Source organism: Heteronotia binoei, chromosome 2 (genome assembly GCF_032191835.1).
Source record: "Heteronotia binoei isolate CCM8104 ecotype False Entrance Well chromosome 2, APGP_CSIRO_Hbin_v1, whole genome shotgun sequence".
Taxonomy (NCBI): Eukaryota; Metazoa; Chordata; class Lepidosauria; order Squamata; family Gekkonidae; genus Heteronotia; species Heteronotia binoei.
The window spans coordinates 14757252-14772176 of record NC_083224.1 but is presented as its reverse complement, the minus strand read 5'-3'; positions in this window follow the sequence as shown (position 1 = coordinate 14772176).

Genomic DNA, 14925 nt, shown 5'->3' with positions numbered 1-14925 from the left:
ATTATACGCTGCTGAGGTCTACCTTACCCCAACCTTCTCTAGGTTCTTACCCCCAAAGCACCAGTAATTTCTCTACTATTAGCTGGCTGCCATAAAAGGAGGATTTGAGGAATCCTGCTCCTAAAGCTCACAGTACTTCCTGTGTCTTTGGGCTTGTTCACACATTGCAATCCTTTGGAGCACATTGAAAGTGCACACCGAAAAATATAACATACGAATATTGTAAAATAGTAAAGAGTCCAGTAGAGAGCCAGTTTGGTGTAGTGGTTAAGTGTGCGGACTCTTATCTGGGAGAACCGGGTTTGATTCCCCACTCCACTTGCAGCTGCTAGAATGGCCTTGGGTCAGCCATAGCTGTCCTTGAAAGAGCAGGTTCTGTCAGAGCTCTCTCAGCTGCACCCACCTCATCGGGTGTCAATTGTCGGGGAGGGAGGTAGAGAAGATTGCGAGCCACTCTGAGATTCACAGCGAAAGGCGGGATAACAATCCAACATCTTCTTTAAGTCCAACCAACTTTATTGTAGCATCAGCTTCCGAGAAACACAGCTCTCTTCATCAGATCGCTCCATGCATCTGATGAAGAGAGCTGTGTTTCTCGAAAGCTGATGCTACAATAAAGTCCATTGGTCTTAAAGGTGTTATTGGACTCTTTACTATTTTGCAGCGAAAAACTAACACGGCGAACTCCGCTGGATAAACGAATATTGTGCGTCCTTCAGCAACCGTCCATTGGCTGCAGCTCCTTGAGGAGAGCACGGGTGCCGGCAAGCCTAATTTGTGCTGTTCGCGTCACGTCTGAACAGGCAGATTCCCTGCTTTGCGTGTTTTCACCACAAGTCGGGGGAAACTGAGGCAGGGGCCCTTCCACGGTTGTGATCCCTGTCTCTGGATGGGGTGTAAATTAGAGAGTCTGGAGGAAGCTAAAATCCAACAAAATCAGATTCTGAGCTCTTTTGTGCCCACAAGTGCTTTCTTGCATACCAGATTTCCGAGCTCTTTCCTTTTTGGTTGAACTTTTGCAGTATTTAGATTATCTCATTAAATGCATTGCTTAAAAAAAAAAAGATAAATATCGCTGAACCACTGAATATACTGTATTTCTATGTAATGCAAGTGGGGATCTTTTCCAAAGCTGAAAGAAATGGTATTGACAGGGTGACCAGAGGGGACCTTTAAGAGGGGGGGGGTCCCCAATGTAGTGACTGTGAGCATCATGGCACCCGCCAACACCTTTCTTGGCACCCATCAAGTGTTTTTAGGAAGTGGGCGAGGCCAAGTGGGACTTTTGCCCACCAAGGCTTCTTATTGGCTGTTTGAAGTTTGATTGACTCTGCAGATTTAAAAAAAAAAATCTTTGGCAGCAGCTGCCGCCACAGCACAAGAATCTTCAGTGTGTGACTGAACCTAAGCTGTGGCAGCCATTTTGTAGCTGTGCCCACCACACTGTGCCAGAATTCCAAAGGTGCCCACAGGCTCAAAAGAGTTGGGGACCCCGTTTTAGAGGTTATAGCAGGGAGAGAATTCTGGCGGGGATGGTTTTCTCACCCTCCACTCCCCTAATTGCCTTCACAACAGCCCATTCATGCCAAACTTCCTCCTGTATAGGTCTTTTAAGGGTTCAGGAACCAGCCATTACCAGTCACCATGCAAGCCAGGAATCCACGTGTGTAAGTTCGTCCAATGTAGTTTGGGGGAAAAACATGTCAGTGCTTTCGATGTATTGTTCCCAAAAGGGATTTTAGACACACTGTCCAACACGAGCCCATTTTGGGGCAACAGACTAGATGCCTGAGTCACAGCCAAACGAAACTTTGACCAGAAGGAGCCCTTTTATATGAACATATGAAGCTGCCTTATAGTGAATCAGACCCTTGGTCCATCAAAGTCAATATTGTCTTCTCAGACTGGCAGCGGCTCTCCAGGGTCTCAAGCTGAGGATTTTCACGCCTACTTGCGTGGACCCTTTTTGGAGATGCCAGTGATTGAACCTGGGACCTTCTGCTTACCAAGCAGATGCTCTACCACTGAGCCACCATCCCTCCCTTGAGAGCCAGTTTGGTGTAGTGGTGAAGTGTGCAGACTCTTACCTGAGAGAACAGGGTTTGATTCCCCACTCCTCCACTTGCAGCTGCTGGAATGGCCTCGGGTCAGCCATAGCTGTTGCACGAGTTGACCTTGAAAGGGCAGCTGCTGTGAGAGCCCTCTCCAGCCCCACCTTCCTCACAGGGTGTCTGTTGTGGGGGAGGAAGGGAAAAGAGATTGTAGGCCGCTCTCTGTCCTTGAAAGGGCAGCTGCTGGGAGAGCCCTCTCCAGCCTCACCCACCTCACAGGGTGTCTGTTGTGGGGGAGGAAGGTAGAGGAGATTGTAGGCCGCTCTCTGTCCTTGAAAGGGCAGCTGCTGGGGGAGCCCTCTCCAGCCCCACTCACCTCACAGAGTGTCTGTTGTGGGGGGAGGGAGAAGATATAGGAGATTATAAGCCACTCTCTCTGATTCAGAGAGAAGGGCGGGGTATCAATCTGCAGGCTTCTTCTTCCATCAGAAATGCACCATGCTCAAAGCAAAAAAAAAGAAAAAATAATAGCACTTATTTTCAGGTCTCTGGTTTGCACCCAGAACAGACAATCAGGGAGAAAAGGAAACATGCCTAATGCACCTTGGATTTAATTAGAGGGAGTGGGCCGGGAGGCACGGACTACAGCGGGCCTGGTGTCCGTGCATTCACCGTGCGAATGTCTCAAAGGGGAAGGGGCGTGAAGGGCTCGAGCCATAATGAGCAGAAAGGGTTAGAAAGGATAGGTGCAGAGGCAGTGTTTGGAGACACTCCCTTTAGGCTGGCCTCCATTTCCCCTGGGTAATGCCCATTCGTTTTGAAACTCGAGCCATGATTTCAGTTACTCTCGAGCTGGTTTTATTTCCCCACCGCCACCAACCCCTGTGCAAATTGAGGCTCAGATTCTAGGCATCGCCCATCAGGCGAGTTTGTCCTGATGAGTTGAGCAAGGTTTATTTGTAAGTAAACACGGGGCTATTTTTTTGTAGCAGGAACTCCTTTGCCTATTAGGCCACACACCCCTGATGTAGCCAATCCTCCAAGAGCTTACAGGGCCTACTGTAAGCTCCAGGAGGATTGGCTACATCAGGGGGTGTGGCCTAATATGCAAAGGCGCTTCTGCTAGAATTCCACCCGTGGGCCACACCTCTCTGATGTAGCCAATCCTCCTGGAGCTTACAGGGCTCTTCTTACAGGGCCTACTGTAAGCTCCAGGAGGATTGTCTACATCAGGGGTGTGTGGCCTAAAATGCAAAGGAGTTCCTGCTACAAAAAAAATGCCTAGGGAGAACATATTTCGGACTGGGCAGAGAATCAGTTTAAATCCCACTGAACTGGCTTGAGGAGAAGCAAAAAAGCCCCCCCCCCCAGCAAAATTAAGATGCTGTGCTAAGTTAAACGCACCTGCATTATTGATGCATGCAGGTGATTGATCCAAATAGCTCAGCGCTGACAGGATATAGCTAACAAGAAGATAAAACCTCAAAGAGATTTACAGAAAGGAAGTCGTGCCGAAAAACACAGGGAACTTAGTCATGGCTGGTTGTCTCCCACAATTTGTGGTTGCGCTCACCACCCTGTGTCAGAACGACAAAGGCAGTCATGAGCTCAAAAGGTTTGGGGATCCCTGTTTTAGGCTCTGTCATCCTGGAGATGCCACAGGTAGAATCTGGGACCTTAAGCCTAAAGAACATGGACTCTGTTCTGAATCCCAGGACTTCTGCACACTGCTGGAGCAAAATTTCCTGGTCTTTAAGGCAAGGCTGTGCCACGCATCATCACCTTTTCAGAGCTGGCTCGTCAAGCCAAAATTCAGGATCTCTGAAATGCCCTTAAAAACCCTGGAGGGAGTCTTTCTGCCGTTCTTATTATGGGATGGAGGTAAATCTAAGAATAGCCCACTCCAGCTGTATTGTTGTTTTTTCACTGTATCAAGAGCATTATCTTTCATTTGGACGAGGGGACTCTATTTTTTACTAAGCCTTTTTAAAATATATATATATATATATATATATATATCGACTATATATAAATGATATTTAATTTGTTCAAGCGATTTATACTATCGAGCAAGCCTCTCTTCTTTTCTTTTCTTTTGTAATAAAGCAAAGGATATCCGTGCCGTCGAAAACAGATTTATGTAGCAAAAAACTGGATCTCAAGCGACTGTAAAGAGCAGAGGATAGAGGGGCAGTTGAATTTGCAAAGCAGTTTTTACGGATTTGGGAATCAGCAATCGTATTTCCGTTGCCGTTATCTTCATGAAAAGCAAAAGCACAATGTGGGGGGGGGGAGGGGGGATTTGTCTCCTAGTGAGCAAGCTGTATTGGGTGAAAGTGCACTGCTGGATTCTTGCATATGAAATTTTCCTATTGGAACATATTGCAAGATGCTTTGCCTGTTGGTTAATTGTTAAAACATCTCATAATTCCTTGGCTCTTCTGTGCCTGCTATATGAACACATGTTTATTCCCCCCCCCCCCCAATAGATGTTGTTCCCAACTATTTCCATATTGATTCCTGTTTAGAGTTTGCACCAGTTTCAAGGGGAATGCCTCCCACTAAGCGATGGCGCAAGCTTCCAAGAAAGATACGAAAGAAACAGTTTGATCACCTCGTAGAGCCGACAGCCTGTGTTTCGGTGTCGCAAGTTGCAAATGTCTTCTGTTAGATATGCCATCTGTTCTTGGATTTTGAAGGGGGGGGAGAACCTCAGTCCTCTAATAAATCAATGTGATATCCTTTTTTCGAAATGTCTGTGTGTGGTTTTTTTCCGAAGGGGTTGTTAACACAACTGCACGCAATCTGTTGCAAAGCTCAGTCTTGCCTCATCCTTATTAAAAAAAGATCTGCCTTGCTTTGGTCGTACCAAAATATGAAATGCTTTGAACTGAAGAAGAAGAAGAGATGGCTTTATGCCCCGCCTTTTCATTACCGGAAGGAGCTTACAATCACCTTCCCTTCTCTCCCCACAACATACACCCTGTGAGGTAGGTGGGGCTGTGAAAGCTTGGAGAGAATTGTGACTGACCCAAGGTCACCCAGCAGCTGCTTGTGGAGGAGTGGAAAATCAAACCCAGTTCTCCAGATTAGAGCCCACTGCTCTTAACTACTACACGACAGCTGGCACCGCTACCTAGATCAGTGGATGTACGACATCGACAGTACAATGTGGCTGGCTCCTTACACATTTGCTGATATTTTTTGACACCTGGGCCCGTAACCCAATGAGTCAAATGGAATACCAGCTTGCTCCCTAACCATACATTTGCACAGTATACTCTGCTGACTGGTCACTGTGACATCAAGGTCACCAACAGAGCCCATTCCAGTTTTTAGGGGGACCCATGCAGACAGTTCCCAGGGCCCCACTTCCCTCTTCTGCCCACCACCAGGGACTCATGCCTGCTTTCCCTCCCACCCTCTACATGCCTCTCAACTGCTTTATGTGTCCTTCCATTGTCTGTTCACAGCTCGTTCCAATGTCCACTGGACAGCGTGTACAGCAGGGAGCATGAGTATTGGAGGGCTTGCAAGTAAATGCTGGCAGCATTGGCCTTCCAGAAGCCTTGGGCCCAGCAGCTCCTCCACTGCAAAAGATGCCAACCTCGATCACAAAAGGCAGGGCTACAAGCTTGCCTTTTACGCCATTGCTGCTGCGGCGATAAATGTATCCTTACTTTCAGCATGCTGTTTGATGGCCTAGCCAGTCTTTGAGAGCTGAATGCTAATGATTAGAAATCCTATTGGGGGGAGGGGGTGTATATGTAGATCAATGTGGCTCTTTTGTCTAGTTTGCAAACACAGGACATTTAAAGAATGGTTCTGAGCAGGCTTTGAATTCAGCAAGAGCTCACAGGAGTGAACCTTTCTGAGAATTCCCTCTCTTCCCCACTTACTTTGTCCATTGAATAGTAGGTGCAGCTGCATAACAATCTCCACTTCTTATGTGATTTTGGGCAGCTGGTGGCTTGCTGGCCTTTTGACTGCGGGGGGGGGAGCCAAGGAGAGCCCCAGGTGAATGAGGCCTGCTTGGGCTGGCTGGATCTTTCTTGCGTTGGGTTGCTGGTGGGGTGGGCAGCATATGCTAATGCGCTCCACCACCTATTTTTCTACAAAACGACCCCTGGTTCTGAGCATTGTTAATGAAAACGCACCAGAGGCTGGTCAGTTAAACGTCAATCACTGACTTGGGGAAAAGTCCTCTTGGAATCGCTGTAACTGTATTCCATATCAATGTGGGTTCAGCTTGACTATGGGTGTTTTTACACTGACAGTTTGTGACTCTATCACCACATTGGCAACTTGCCTTTTACATTACCTAATGTTCTCACAACTGTTTTGCATCGTTGCTGCCCGAAGCATCTACATTTGTTTCGGTGAGATGAGTTCCGGCGCTGCTGCTGCAACGTTTTTCTCCAAACTAGTTTTGATCCGGTCCTTTCTCTACAAGCGTTTCAAACTTGTATTGTAGAAGTTTTCATGCGTTTTAAAAGACTCCTCCAAAAGCCACCAGGTGCAGTAATTTGCATGAGAACTGACAGCACTCGAAATTTTTACTTATCATTGCTTGCCTCATCTTGTAATTTAAATGTGTATCATTTTTGCAGTGTTGACACCATTTGCAAGCAATTGTATACATTTAACTAAGCACTGGTATCCCGTCTGCCCTCTGATCAGAGACCCCTCCCAAATTGAAACGCTTTCAGCAGGAAATATAGAAGTTTGGCTACGCAAAACGAGCAGAGCAAATCCACCAATGTAAAAGGAAAATAATTAAAGCAGAACAGCGGCAGGCAATTTGAAGACTAAAACTCTGGATCAAACTGAATGCAAAAACACCCTATGGCAGGCTGTGCAATTGTACGACATCTTAGAAGGCAGAATTACTTCTATTGCATTTTGTATTGCCCTTCTTTCAAGGCACTTCAGGTGGAGCACAAAGTTCTCCCCGCTTCCATTCTAACTGTACAACAAGGTAGCTGAGGCAGAGAGAGGACTGGCCCAAGATCCCCCAGCGAGCTTCCTGATTGAGCAGAGATTTGAACTCGGGCCTCCCACATCTGTTGCATGATGAGCTTTTCTTTCATTAGGCATTTCTAAACGGGCAAAGCGCATGGCAAATCTTACCGTAACTTCATTAGGTTTTTTTACAGTCCCTCATTGCTCCCTCAAACATTTGTTATTGTGTACAGAGCCAGCTGAAACGGCTTCGTTTTCAAAACACACCCACACACAATTAATTAGGTTTTTCGTTCATTCTTTCCTTCCAGTTTGCTCCTTTGCTTTCTTTTGCTTTTATGCATTTATTATTTTTTGCTTCATTCCGCTTTTCATTCTTCCCATTATCTCTTTTTTTATTATTCATTTAGCTTCCTTGCTTTCTTCTTTCCTTCCTTTTGTTCCTCTCTTTCTCTCTCTTTCACTCTCTTGGCCACTAACGTGCCCTAAATATTTCCAACCCTTCTTTAGTATTTTAACTCCAATCAGTTAATCAGGCTTCGTACGAATGTGCCCAGAATATCTCGCAAGGAAAGTATCAATCCGTTACAGAAAAATGCTAATGACATATGTTCACGAACGATGGCAGTGATTTAAAACAGATCCGTTTAGCCAAGGAAGGTTTTTATTTTATTTTTTTAACGATTCTTCTCTCTTCCCCCCTCCCCTTCTGTTGCTTTGGCAAAAAGATATCATTAGAGATCTGCAACCAATAGCACTCATTTTCCCCAAGCCTTTAAATTAGGTCCCATTTGCAGTAAACGGGATTTTAAAATAAAATGTTTTAAAATGTGGATCTGGAGCCATGTCCCAGAGAGCGCCGTGACAATGACAGGCATTTTTCCTTGTTTCCATATACAGCATGTTCTAAGGGGGGGGGGGGGAATAAAACAAAAAGGATGGGTGACATCATTGGTTAAACGAGGGCTGGCTTGTCATGACTGGTGCCATTTGTGCCAGAATTTTGCTTCCCCCCTCCGTCCCCGATCCCTTGTAAAGAAACGGGAAACATCCTGTACGCCTCTCTGTGAGGGGTTATGAAAGGAAATGGCCTTATAAAGGCCGAACGATGCCGACAGCCCCCAGAAATGAACCTGGAAGGAAAGAGAGTGTTCTGTCTGGCATTCGTCCCGGAAAGTACAGCACAGCGCACCTGTGGGCGGTGCCAGGAAGGGACGAACGCAGCCCGCCTATGGCGATCAGTGGCGGGAAGTTTAACTGGCCAGGATTGGACCTGACCAGGAAGAAGGTTGTTCCGGGAGATGTATATAACAGGGGACCCGGCCCCGCCATGTTTTCTTTCTGATGTACTCGCTAATAAAGCATGTTGCCATCTGAACATCTCCGACTTCAGTACATTACAGAGAGAGACAAGTGGAAAGGGTTTGGTGGGGGGGAGAGAGAGATCCCCTCTTGACTTATTTTCCAAGTTATAGGGCTATGTGGTCACTTCCTGGTTTCGGAAGGGGAAGTCAACACACAGACACACGTCAACCCTTCCCTTTTCTCTTGCCAACGGGAAAGGCGCTTGGACCAATCCAGTCACAGAGGAAGCACTGTATGTCTTTTGGCCACTACAGCTGCCTTGCTCATCAGATGCCTCTTGGTTCCTTCTGCAACGAGAGGTGCCTTGACCCCCTGGTTTGCCAGAAAGGTGCGCCCCACACCCAGAAGCCTGGATGCATGGGAATCGTCCCATGTACTAGGCCTTCCCAAGCTTGGCTCATAGAAGAAGAAGAAGAAGATATTGGATTTATATCCCGCCCTCCACTCCGAAGAGTCTCAGAGCGGCTCACAATCTCCTTTCCCTTCCTCCCCCACAACAGACACCCTGTGAGGTAGATGAAGATATTGGATTTATATCCCGCTCTCCACTCCGAAGAGTCTCGGGCTCACAATCTCCTTTCCCTTCCTCCCCCACAACAGACACCCTGTGAGGTAGATGGATTTATATCCCGCCCTCCACTCTGAAGAGTCTCAGAGCGGCTCACAATCTCCTTTCCCTTTCTCCCCCACAACAGACACCCTGTGAGGTGGGTGGGGCCGGAGAGGGCTCTCCCAGCAGCTGCCCTTTCAAGAACAACCTCTGCCAGAGCTATGGCTGACCCAAGGCCATTCCAGCAGCTGCAAGTGGAAGAGTGAGGAATCAAACCTGGTTCTCCCAGAAAAGAGTCCGCACACTTCACCACTACGCCAAACTGGCTCTCCGAACGGCTAACCTAGAAGGAATGGAAATGGTTTGTTGGACTCTGCCTGAAGCCTGCTTGCATCTAAGGAGAGGGTTGGGCCTCATGGACTCCTTCTTAGAAGTTTATAAGTCTCCACCACGTTTCTATTGTTATATTTGGCTAATAGAGCAGAGTTTCGCTCAGTCATAGAAGTGTGATACCGAGTGCAGTGAATAAAACTCCCAATAAGTATCTTGCGAAAATGAGAGGCAAACTTACATTTATTCAAGTAGATCCAGTTCGCGTTCAGGTTGCAATAGAAAGGAGACAAAGATTCCAAATCTAAAGAGTACTTTCCCTATCTCAAATGGCCAGCATGTCCAACATCGTGTGTGCAGGCATATCAGGGCATTGTCTCTACAGGAGATACCTGAAGAGGCATGAATCTCCATGGAAGGCCATGTGAAGAGAGGGCGAGGACAGAGGTAGTGGACAAAGAGAAAAAAGAGAGGGGTCAGAGGACAGAACATAAGAGAAGCCATGTTGGATCAGGCCAATGGCCCATCCAGTCCAACACTGTGTCACACAGTGGCCAAAAAAAATGTATATATATATATATATATATATATATATATATATATACACACACACATATATATACACACTGTGGCTAATAGCCACTGATGGACCTCTGCTCCATATTTTTATTTAACCCCCTCTTGAAGCTGGCTATGCTTGTAGCCGCCGCCACCTCCTGTGGCAGTGAATTCCACAGGTTAATCACCCTTTGGGTGAAGAAGGACTTCCTTTTATCCGTTTTAACCTGTCTGCTCAGCAATTTCATCGAATGCCCACGAGTTCTTGTATTGTGAGAAAGGGAGAAAAGGACTTCTTTCTCTATTTTCTCCATCCCATGCATTATCTTGTAAACCTCCATCATGTCACCCCTCAGTCGACGTTTCTCCAAGCTGAAGAGCCCCAAGCGTTTTAATCTTTCTTCATAGGGAAAGTGTTCCAACCCTTTAATCATTCTAGTTGCCCTTTTCTGCACTTTCTCCAATGCTATAATATCCTTTTTGAGGTGCCGTGACCAGAATTGCACACAGTATAGCTTCCAGCTTAAGACAAAGAGTGGCATCCCATCCAAGGAGATAACACCTATACTACACACTTAGAGTGATATAGTGCCCCACAATGTCCAGGTATGCTGACTCGCTCATTCCACTGTTTTCCTCCTGGACAAAAACATACAAGTAGACAGGCATTTGCTTTATTTGTTCCTAAAGCCTTCATCAGGGAGTCTTTCCACTGGGTGAAATAAGGAACAACTTGACACCACTATCCTGTTAAATAGCCAAGTGCTGGCCCATGTGTGGATCACAAAATGCACACGAGTCCAGTACTCCCTAATATTTGCCATTTGCCTGGGAGCTGCTCAAAACTAAGAACATAAGAGAAGCCCTGTTGGATCAGGCCAATGGCCCATCCAGTCCAACACTCTGTGTCACATAAGAACATAAGGGAAGCCCTGTTGGATCAGGCCAATGGCCCATCCAGTCCAACACTCTGTGTCACATACGAACATAAGAGAAGCCATGTTGGATCAGGCCAGTGGCCCATCCAGTCCTACACTCTGTGTCACATATGAACATAAGAGAAGCCCTGTTGGATCAGGCCAATGGCCCCTCCAGTCCAACACTCTGTGTCACATACGAACATAAGAGAAGCCATGTTGGATCAGGCCAATGGCCCATCCAGTTCAACACTCTGTGTCACATAAGAACATAAGAGAAGCCCTGTTGGATCAGGCCAATGGCCCATCCAGTCCAACACTCTGTCACATACGAACATAAGAGAAGCCATGTTGGATCAGGCCAATGGCCCATCCAGTCCAACACTGTGTCACATAAGAACATAAGAGAAGCCATGTTGGATCAGGCCAGTGGCCCATCCAGTCCAACACTCTGTGTCACATACGAACATAAGAGATGCCATGTTGGATCAGGCCAATGGCCCATCCAGTCCAACACTCTGTGTCACATACGAACATAAGAGAAGCCATGTTGGATCAGGCCAATGGCCCATCCAGTCCAACACTCTGTGTCACATACGAACATAAGAGAAGCCATGTTGGATCAGGCCAATGGCCCATCCAGTCCAACACTCTGTGTCACACAGTGGCCAAAAACCCAAGTGCCATCAGGAGGTCCACCAGCGGAGCCAGGACTACTAGCAGCCCCTCCCACTGTGCCCCCCACAAAGCACCAAGAATGCAGAGCATCACTGCCCCAGACAGAGAGTTCCAACAATACGCTGTGACTAATAGCCCCTGATGGACCTCTGCTCCAGATGTTTATCCAGTCCCTTCTTGAAGCTGGCTATGCTGGCAGCTGCCGCCACCTCCTGTGGCAGTGAATTCCACGTTAATCATCTTTGGGGTGAAGAACGTCCTTTTATCAGTTCTAACCCAACTGCTTAGCAATTTCATCGAACGTCCACACGTTCTCGTATTGTAAGAAAGGGAGAAAAGTACTTCATTCTCTGCCTTCTCTATCTGATGCACAATCTTGTAGGCCTCTATCATGTCACCCCTCAGTCGACGTTTCTCCAAGCTAAAGAGCCCCAAGCGTTTGAACCCTTTCTTCGTAGGAAAAAGTGTTCCAGCCCTTGAATCATTCTAGTTGCACTTTTTCCATGTCAGTGTATTGAGTCCTCCTTCCACAGCATGACAGCAGCAAGAAGAAGCAAGTGGATCTTTCTGACAGGTCAGGTCAGATCAACCTTGCCAGCAAGCCGGTTCTGGCTGGACTGTGACCAGGGGAAAGCACCTTCTGGAGTCAGCAACTGTATGGACTGCCGTGATTGGCTGACATGTATATATATAAGCACTACAGTGCCAGTCTATATTCCTCTCAGTCGAGAGTTGGTTCCTGGCGTAGCACTTTGTCACTCAGCTTAATGTGTGCAGTTCTGGTCGCCGCACCTCAAAAAGGATATTATAGCATTGGAGAAAGTCCAGAGAAGGGCAACTAGAATGATTAAAGGTTTGGAACACTTTCCCTATGAAGAAAGGTTGAAACGCTTGGGGCTCTTTAGCTTGGAGAAACGTCGACTGCGGGGTGACATGATAGAGGTTTACAAGATAATGCATGGGATGGAGAAAGTAGAGAAAGAAGTACTTTTCTCCCTTTCTCACAATACAAGGACTCGTGGGCATTCGATGAAATTGCTAAGCAGACAGGTTAAAACGGATAAAAGGAAGTACTTCTTCACCCAAAGGGTGATTAACATGTGGAATTCGCTGCCACAGGAGGTGGTGGCAGCCACAAGTATAGCCACCTTCAAGAAGGGTTTGGATAAAAATATGGAGCAGAGGTCCCTCAGTGGCTATTAGCCACAGTGTGTGTGTGTGTGTAAAATTTTTTGCCACTGTGTGACATAGAGTGTTGGACTTGATGGGCCGTTGGCCTGATCCAACATGGCTTCTCTTATGTTCTTATGTTATTCACCGCACTAGTTGTACTGTATATAGTTTGTAAATACACTACTTTTATACTAGGTGCTGGTGTGCGGCTCACCTTCTTCCCGGGGTTTACTCTTGCACAGTTCTCTGTTGTACCCTCTGCACACACACCGCCAATATAATATGCTATAATATCCTTCTTTGAGGTGCCGTGACCAGAATTGTACACAGTACTCCAAATGAGGCCCAAACGCTACAGAGACCCTTCATCCAGCATGTATAGTGTTGTCAGCTCTGTGGGGGATTCAGTGGGGCAGAACGTCATCGAATCCACCCTCCGGAGCAGCCATTTCTTCCAAGGGAACTGATCTCAGTCATCCGTTGATCAATTATGATAGTGGGAGGTCCAAAAGGTCTATCAGAGGTCACAGAGTATGTTCAACATGCCATTTTGGAATTGCCCTCCCGATACAACGGCCAAAATATTTTTATCGATTGACAGTCCCATATCTAAAAAGAGCTTTTACTTTGGCAAATAAATTAGAGTCTTTAATATCTGAACATATCCAGATCTGTTATTCTGATTGCCAGCTCCGAGAGAGCCAGTTTGGTGTAGTGGTTAAGTGTGCGGACTCTTATCTGGGAGAACCAGGTTTGATTCCCCACTCCTCCACTTGCACCTGCTGGAATGGCCTTGGACTAGCTCTCACAGGAGTTGTCCTTGAAAGGGCAGCTTCTGTCAGAGCTCTCTCAGCCCCACCCACCTCACAGGGTGTCTGTTGTGAAGGGGAGAAGATAAAGGAGAACGGCCAGTTTGGTGTAGTGGTGAAGTGCATGAACTCTTATCTGGGAGTACCGGGTTTGATTCCCCACTCCTCCACATGCACCTGCTGGAATGGCCTTGGGTCAGCCATAGCTCTGGCAGAGGTTGTCCTTGAAAGGGTAGCTGCTGTGAGAGCCCTCTCAGCCCCACCCACCACACAGGGTGTCTGTTGTGGGGGAGGAAGGTAAAGGAGATTGTGAACCACTCTAAGACTCTGATTCAGGGAGAAGGGCGGGGTATAAATCTGCAATTGTTCTATTCTTCTTCTCTGCACCAGAACTACTTTTAACTATCACCATACTACAAAATCCATGATGCACTGTGACAACAAGGAAAATATATGAAGGCATGGGAACTATTTGTGCATTTGTTATACTATGCCCCGTGGCACAGAGTGGTAAAGCTGCAGTACTGCAGTCGAAGCCCTCTGCTCACAACCTGAGTTCCATCCCAGCAGAAGTTGGGTTCAGGTAGCCGGCTCAGGTTGACTCAGCCTTCCATCCTTCCGAGGTCGGTAAAATGAGGACCCAGCTTGCTGGGGGGAAAGTGTAGATGACTGGGGAAGGAAATGGCAAACCACCAAGTAAAAAGTCTGCCGTGAAAACGTTGTGAAAGCAACGTCACCCCAGAGTCGGAAACGACTGGTGCTTGCACAGGGGACTACCTTGACCTTTTTAACTATCACCGTGCTACAAAATCCATGATGCATTGTGACAAGGACAATATATGAAGGCACAGGAGCTATTTGTGCATTTGTAATAATATGATAGCCGTGATGCAATCTGGCTGAAAGAAAATGAAAAAACAGGTGGGAAATCAACTAGGGCTCTGTACTTGAAGCAAGATGCTGTTCCAGTACTTGTGCCGCAGCAAGCATTAACTGGGAACGTGTGAAATCCATGATATGCAGTGTGACAACAAGGAAAATGCACAAAGCCGTCGGAGCGGCTGCTTGTGCATTTGTAAGACTACGATACCCATGAGGCAATGTGACTGTGAAATAAACACACGTGCGAAAGCAACTATGGCTCTTTTACTCTAAGTAAGATGTTGTTCTGATGCTCCAACCACAGGAAGCGCAAATTAGGAGTATGTGAAATCTAAAAGGGCAGGTGTGTTTCCACCTGAGCAGGTGACGATCCTTCCGGTGCTATTCAGCGATGGATAATAGACCAGATTTGCTTTGTGATGGGTCGATTATCTTGACGATGATTCCAAGCTTCGAAATGGGAGAGCGCAAAACAGGCACGAGGTGTGGGCAGCCTCCAGGGACGGAGGTTTTCGAAGCCCTATCTTCCCCACTTCCTATGACCCCAGCTCCTTTTTTATTGCTTCTTGGCTATGACTCACGATTATCGTTAATCGCTTGATGGAGACACGCTCTTTGTAAACTGATCCCGCAGCCCTGCATTACCACTC